The following is an 8,786-nucleotide window of genomic DNA, read 5'->3' on the forward strand; positions in this document are numbered from 1 at the left end:
GTTATAAACAATAAAGATAAAAAAATAAAGGCATACAAGAGGGAGAGACTATCTGCAATTTAATAGGTCTAACCTGCAAAATTAAAATTCTACTACAAAAAAAAATCCGGAGGTTTAATCTGCAAAGACACATTTAAAGATGTTACATGCTACATGATATTATATGATTTTAAATGTGTTACACTACATTCATTTTAAAGTTTTTCTCCTATTGCATTTGAAACGCATTTAAAGTAGGGGTGTAGATCACGTAAATTTTTTGGATTTTGGGTAATTTGGGTTTTTCATTTTACGAAAATAAATGTAATGAAGTAAATCCCGTGCTCTATTAGTCTTATTTATATAAACAAACGAAGCATAAACTAAGTTATTCAAACTTTGAACATTGACATTTTTTAGTCAATAATACTTGAGACAACTTAATCTAATAAAAAATAAGAGGTTAAAAAAACAAATACTCAAAGATCTTAGTTTAAAAGCCGAATCTCATGATAGAATAAAAAAAAAGTTTAATATATATAATAGATATATTACTCATTGTTTTAGATTGAAGATTTGCAAATTAAAACACTATAAATAAGCAAAAAAATGATCGGGAATTTGGGTAAAGTCGTAAACAACATATAGATAAGTGTGGATATTATCCAATGGACACTTTATTTTTTAAATAAATCGGGTATTTCGGGCTCAAATTGCCGGTATGCTTTCCGGCTCACAACCTGAAACCCTATACCCAGTCTAAAAAAATAGGGTAACCCGAATACCCGAAATATATACCCGATACCTGAGTTATCCGACCCGATTTACCCGAATTGAAAAAGGGTCGGGTGGGTAATTCGAGTTTCGGTTATTTTCGATAGACTAATTTAAAGGTGTTACTCATTTTTTATGAAGTGAGTTCAACAATTTCTAGCTTCTTAAAAGGAGTGAATGTCTATTAATATTAAGAATTAACAATACGAAATAAATACTAACCAAATGATGCGTTGATGCAAGGCGGTTGTTTGAAAAAAATTATACCAGTAACATTTCACGAAAAAGAAAAGGGCACTAATATATATGGATTATTAGGTTAAGCTGTTAAGATAGGGGTAAATAAGTAATTATGTTCCAAACTCAAATAAGGAGTCTCAAATAAATAAGAAGAAACCAAATTTGCGGATGCAAAGTGGTCGTTTGAAAAAAAAAATTGGTAACGTTTCATGAAAAAGAAAAGGGCACTAATATATATGGATTATTAGGTTAAGCTAGGGGTAAATAAGTAATTAGGTTCCAAACTTAAATACGGAGTCTCAAATAAATAAAGAGAAACCAAATTATTCAAAACTCCTATTTCAACTCGATCAATGAGTGTTTATAAGAAAATACTAATATCTTTTTATTATAGTGTTTATTCAAAACACTAATATCTTTTTATTATTGGTGCCAAATCGGTAAAGAAAATAAAGATTAAATAAGCAATCTCAAACACCCCCTAACCATTTCCATCATCTATGGATGAAGATGGTAACTAGGAGAGGCCTAGATGCTGATCGATAAAGTTGTATTGTGCCATGGGTCACAAACAATATTTGCTACCCTCTCGTGACTCGACACAAGATAGCCCTGTCAAAAATACCCGTTACCTGAATTACCCGTCCGATTTTTTCGGGTATCTGGTAAATCGGGTCGGGTAAATCGGGTATCGGGTTAATTTTTCGGGTAAGTGGGTAACCCGAATTTTTTTCGGGTCGGGTAAAGGGTAAGTTGTTTGGGTTTCGGGTATACCCGATTACCCGAAATATATTTAACAAATAATGTCCCTTTATGAGTTTATCTGTCCCTCCCAATTCCCAAATCCCAATTTCCCTCGTTGAGGCTCGTTCTATTTTCCCCACATCAAAAAACCCTCGTACCTCGTCCGCTCTTCGTTGGTGTTCGTCACCGGACACCGATCAATCAATTTCATCTAGTCGTCGGACACCTATGTAATGGTTTTCTATGTTTTCTAGATTTAAGACGTGAGTTTTTTGGTAAGTGCAAAATACATGCATATACATTGATATCAAGTAATTTAAATGGTAGACTTTGGTTGTTATTATTTCTTTAAATATTTGTTTTTTTTTAACATCTTATTAGATTTAATTAAATTGTTAAACGAATACTTGATATCTCAAATATTATTGAGTAAAAAATCTCAATGTTCAAAGTTTAGCACGACATACTTATTTCATTACATTTATTTTTAGGTGTCATTAAAAAATTTTAAAAAAAATTTAAAAATCGGGTAATACCCAAATTACCCAAACCCGAATTACCCGAATTTAATTTGGGTAGGGTAACGGGTAATTTTTTTTATATGAAAAACCCGAATTACCCGAAACCCGAAAATTTTACCCGATCAACACCCCTAACACAAGATGTGTGTGTAATTGCAACACTGAGACACACTTAGAATACCATATTTTTATGTTGGGCTTAGGAAAATTGATTTGTGTTTGGTATCGATAGGGTACATAACACATGTACATAATCGCAACATTTAGATAATACAAAAAATAATTGAAAACCCTTAAAAATCGTGATCATCAATCTACCTCCTCTATGACTAAGCGGAGTGGCTCGCCAAATACCCTTGCCAAACACGCTAAGCAACTTGGAACACCGCCCCCTAGCGCTCGCTAGGGACTCGCCACCGGAGGCTCGTCACTGTTTTGGTGAGAAGAAAGAGAAGATGAGAAACGAATGTGATTGGTTTGTGTGTGGTTTGACCGGATTACTTATTTGCTTGACAAAATTCAATTTAACGAACCTTGCTCTGCAAAAATGATGATTTTCTTCAAAAGAGAAAAAGATAAAACGTCCATGTTGTCTGGTTTTCTCAAAAGAGAAGAAGATAAACCAGATGAAATTATTTATCGCATAGTCCTTGTACTTTTACTTTACTTAAGCTTAATCCCTTGAGTTTTAAAGATTCTTTCTACATCAAGTGAAAGTTATGTTTCATAATGATATTACAATGGTACAAATTCATTTATAATAATAATAATAATAATAATAATAATAATAATAATAACCACAACAACTAATTACAAAACAAATTCATTTTTGGTTTAAAAAAATAAAATTTGTTTAATATTTATGCACAAAAAGTGTTTCTATATTAAAATAAAGTAATTAAATTAAATTAGAAAAAGAAAATAAAAAAAAAAGTGCTAGGAGTGTTACCACTCCCTACCAAATGCTAAGATTAAATGCTAAATATACAAAAATGAGGTGACACTCCAAAATCTAAGGTGACAAGGTGTTAGGAGTGTTACCACCCCCCTTAGCCTAATAAACAAAACCTACACAAGCCACATGTCTTCTTTCTACACATTTGTTTTGCCACGTGGCTTGCTTATATTCTTTTACATTCTGGTTTCTACATACTCGAATTTCATCTATGAAATTCGTAATTGAAATTTGAAATCGATTCTATTTAGCATGATTTGAGGATGAAAGGATTTGAATTTTTTGAAATTTCTTATCTCCTCTCCTCTTCTCTGGAGTATACATCGAATTTGTTTGGTAAACCCGATTCTCTCTATCCCCCCTTCTAATACTATAATACTTTATTCTCTTTTAATTTCTTTTGATTTTCCGTTTGAAATTTCTAATTTTTTTATTTAATATCGTTGATTTGCAAGTAAACCCCATTTCACCTGTTTGTCATCTCGCCATCTCATCTATTCTACCAATTTATGTTTTCAAACCATAAATCAACTTATGGTCTCATCAGTAAATACAACTTGATTTCCCATCTTCGTCTACACATGAGTCTTTCTAGATGCATTCATTGGTTCGTATTCCCCACCTTTGTCTTCACATGATTAACCATCAGCGTTGTAACAACCATCAGACACCACGCACCAGTCCACGCCTTGATTTGTAACCTTAGTTCTTGTAACATCCCGATGATGAGGTAATATCAATTTTAACCCTATGTATGAAGAAATATTGCATTTTGGTCCCTGCATATGAGAAGGATTGCAAAATGGCCCATGATGGCATTTTGGTAATTTTGGGGCGAGACTTAGTACGTTGGGCGTACGCTTCGTAAGCAAGGCGTACATGCGATGGAAGTAGTACGTTGGGCATACACCGCGTACGCAAGGCGTACATGCGAGGGTTTCAAACCCTAAAATTTAGGGTTTGGACCTTATTTAAACATCCTTATGGCCCTAAGACCTTCATCCTCATCATCCTCCATCTGAAAAGTCATCCCTCTAGCTAACCCTAAGTGTGAAGAGTGCACTTTGATCTTATTTGTGTGTTCTGGTGGTATTCTTGAAGAAGAAGAAGAAGGTGGTAAAAGGACATTGGAGCTTGGATGAAGCTTAGATCTGGGATTCTCAACTTGCTAGCAACCTCCATGAGGTAAAAAGCTCCCAGCTTGATCATCCTTTCTTGTAGATCAAGATATTCCTCCATTTAAGGCGTTTTTGGTCCCAACCCTTGTGATTCTTGAGCATAACAAGCTCTTGATCAATGAAGTTGTCATTTCAGACCCAATGAAGGGTCTTGAGTCATAAAAATGAGATCTCTATGCTTAGTTCTTCCCCATGCTTGCCCTAGAAGGTCTTAAGGCGTTAAGAAGTTGGGATTGTTTATATTAAGCACTTAATGGCATGCAAAGTCATAAAGTTAGAAACTTTATGACTCTTAGTGGTATTTTGGCCTTAGATTTGCATTTGGATGTAAAAATTCAAAGTACTAAGCTCTTAAGTGGTTAAGAAGGAAAAATTATGCGTACGCTGGGCATACCAAATGGTACGCTGCGCGTACGCAGCTTGAGCCCTGATGCCTCGGACGCGTGTACGCCCCGTGTACGAGGTATGAGTTGACTCGACTGGTTTGACTTGATTGGTTTGTTGATTTTCACAAGTTTTGACCAAGGGTATTTTGGGAAAAATGTTATTAATGGGAATTGTTTTGATATTTTGGAGTCAGGTAGAGTTGGTTGTCGGAGCAAGGATTTATTCAGACTACATTTAGACTGAGAGGCGAGTTTTCCTCACTGTACGATGGTCGAAGGCACCAATGCCGGCCCATTAGACTATATTTGGGTCTGGACTTGCTGGTGTTGTGGGCCCCGAATTTAATATTGGGTCATTATTGGCATAGTGGGCCTTTTTAGGCCTTGTGGCCCATTATAGTTTTGGACTTTGATGCTAGGCTCATTAATGCAGAAAAGGCTTTTGCGCCATAATGAAGGGACTTGGACTTAGGATTTTGGGCCCTTGACTAGGTTGTGTTATAATCCTAATTATTCAGTGTGAGATTTTGGATTGGTAGTCGAGCAACTATTGTTTTCAGCAGACTGAGGTGAGTCTTCTCATTATACTAGTGGGTCGAAGGCACCAATGCCCATCCATTACTTGATATGTGGTCTTAATAGTTTATATGCAATGGTTTTGTTAGTTGACATGTAATGACTTGTGTGAAGACCATGGGGGGAGCCCATGGCACCTGGTTATCAGACCATAGGGGAAACCAATGACATTCCAGGTAAAGACTATGGGGGAGCCTAAGACCCTTGGATGTTAGACCATGGGGGTAGCCCATGACATTCCAGGTGAAGACCATGGAGGGAGTCCATGGCAATTCTATATGTATATATGTTGCATGGTATTATGAGGTTGTATGTTTTGTGTATTTTGGGAACTCACTAAGCGTTTGCTTACAGTTTGTTGGGTGTTTCAGGTACTTCTGGTTTTAAGGGGAAGGATCCGACTTGATGGAGCAGCATTCATTCTCCAGTATTTCCACATTTATTGTTTTGGATATTCTTATCTTTTGGATATGATTTGATGTAATGGAATTTTAGAAAACAAAACATGATTGTAATTTCTAAATATTAAATAAAAAAAATTATCTAAATTTCCGGGTTGTTACACGGTGGGAGTTGGGATAGGTATCTTCCGTTAGCGGAATTTTCGTATAACAACAGTTATCACGCGAGCATCGATCGACCTCCTTTCGAGATGCTCTATGGGAGGAAGTGCAGGACCCCGATTTGTTCGGGCGAGGTCGGTCAGTGGGTTAAGGGGAGTACCGAGGTGGTACTCAAGACCACTGAGTTGATTCGGCAGGTTCGGAGCAGGCTCCAGACAACTCAGAGTCGGTAGAAGAGTTACGCCGACAGACGTCGGTCAGACTTGGAGTTTCAGGTGAGAGATATGGTTCTCCTGAAGGTGTCACCTTGGAAAGGTGTCATCCGGTTCAGGAAGAGGGGCAAGCTGGGCCCCAAGTATATTTGTCCTTTCAAGGTTTTGGCTCGGGTGGGTCGGCTTGCGTATCGTTTAAATCTTCCACCCGAGCTCAGTCAGATTCATAGCACATTCCATGTCTCTCAGCTGCGGAAATGCTTAGTGGATTATTCCGCAGTGGTACCTTTGGAGGATATTCAGGTGGATGACCGCCTGAATTATATTGAGAGATCGGTGGCGATTCTGGATTGGAGGATGAAGACCTTGGGGAACAAGGTTGTCGAGTTGGTGAAGGTATAATGGCAGCACCGCAAGGGTTCGAGGTGGACTTGTGAGCCCGAGGATGAGATGAGGGAGCACTATCCGAAGTTATTCGGGGCAGCGGACTTCGAGGACGAAGTCTGATTCAAGTGGGGGAGAATTGTAACACTTGAATCTTGGTATGTTTCTTTATTGCCCTTGTTATTATAAAAGTTGCATTTTAGGTCCTTGGGTAGTACGCGGGACGTACCACATGGTACGCTTAGCGTACAAGCTGTGAAGCGAGTACGCATATTTTAGTGATTGTTTTACCCAAAAAACCCTAAATTGTTCCTTAAGCTTTGTTGGTGGTGTTCTTGAGCCCTTGGGAGGATTTTAGTGATTGTTTTACTCATTATGAAGGAATATTTGAAGATTGAAGGTGCTTTTCTTGGAAGGTGTAACATCCGGATTCCCAGGTATCCTATTTTAAGTATTTTTATATTGAATTTTAGAGGGGGGGACTCGGCGAGTAGGCGCCCAGACTCGCCGAGTTGGATCGCGATGTGTTGGACTGATTTAATGAAGGACTCGGCGAGTCCATACGTGGACTCGGCGAGTCCACGCTGTTTAATGAAACCCTAATTTCTCGGGTTTGGGACCTATTTAAGGACCCTTATAGCCACCATTTGTGGCTACCAGACCCTTGATAGAAACCCTAATAGTGCTTGAGCGTTTGAGAGAGAGAAGAAGCCATTATTGGACCTTTGTGGGTTGGTTTTGCAAGAAGAAGTTGATTCCAGCTTAGAGGAGGGCAAGGAGGTTGCACATCTGTGGTTTTCAAGCAAAGGGCATCATCTTTGAGGTAGCATATCGATCCTCTTTCTGTTTTGTTAAAGAATCCATGGATCTAGGGTTTTCTATACCCTTTATTGGGATGATTTGTTGGAGATATGGTCCCTTAGCATGTTTAGGCTTCAGATCTGGACCCATAGTGGTCCAGAGAACCTTATCCATCTTGCTTTATGATGAGATATGAAAGAAATGGACTTAGGATGTTGTATTTGGGGCTAAATCATCAAGTAGAGTCATTTGGACGTTGCATGAGTATCAAGTTCGAACCTTTACTTGTTTATTGAGCTTGGGAAGGTTAGATCTATGGATTAGAGGAACAGATCTGACCTCAGAAGGTCATTTGAGTGTGAGCATGGAATGAACTCGCCGAGTCCATGAGCAGACTCGACGAGTCGAGTCGGGTTGCCCCGCGACTCGCGACCTGTGACGACCCGTGGAGTATAAGGTTGACTCAGCGAGTCAAGGGAGGACCAGGGGCGTAGAGGGCAGGCGTGTACTCGCCGAGTCACCCTAGTGCACTCGGCGAGTCGGGTCAAGGTTGACCGTTGACTTTCGTTGACCTTAGGGTTCTGGTCAAGGCTGATTCAGGAGAGTTCAGGGAAGGGTAGAATGGCCTTCTACCCAGTCTGTAGAGATGAGATCATGAGAGAGTATTGATCGGGAATGTTATTTGAATAATAGGAGGAGGCTAAGTCGGGACGTTGAGCACGAGAGGTTATCCGACTTCATTGAGGTGAGTCTTCTCACTATACTGTACCTGGAAGGGTACCTATGTGTGACCGGAAGGTCTTGTATGCTATGATGTATGTGCTATATGCGGTTATGTGATATGTATGTGTTATGTATGCTATGAATGATAAGGACTGGAAGGTCAAGATGATATGTATGTATGTGCTATGTATGTTACGTATGGTAAGGACCGGAAGGTCGAGATGATATGGACCGGAAGGTCAAGAGGTTACGGACCGGAAGGTCTACCGGGATTTGGGACGGAAGTCCCCTGAGACACATGGATCGGAAGATCCTACAAAGTTGTGGCCTGGAAAGGCGTATGTGGGGTATGTGGTATTTTGGGGAACTCACTAAGCGTTTATGCTTACAGTTGTTGTGTGATGTGTTTCAGGTACTAGCGAGGATCGCGGGAAGGCGCCGACATGATCCGTACATACTTATGGAGTTTATGATATCGAGATCTTGGGACATGTTTTGTTATGTTACAGTGGACACATTATGTTTTTATGATTATCGTGTGAATGAATGTATGTTTTTAAATGAAAAATTGTTTTGAAAATTTACGTTGTTACAAAAGAAAGGCCATAGATCCAAAATCATCTCACTTGTTGCAATCTCTTTGAGGTATCAAGTTTAAATCTTGGCTTGTAAATGTTTAGATCTCCTCATAGTTTGTTTTGTTATGCTTTTGGTCCCATTTTGGGTTGATTGAAGAGTTAACACGTTTTA

This window comes from Lactuca virosa, chromosome 2 (genome assembly GCF_052849685.1).
Source record: "Lactuca virosa cultivar CGN04683 chromosome 2, Lactuca_virosa_CGN04683_v6, whole genome shotgun sequence".
Classification (NCBI taxonomy): Eukaryota; Viridiplantae; Streptophyta; class Magnoliopsida; order Asterales; family Asteraceae; genus Lactuca; species Lactuca virosa.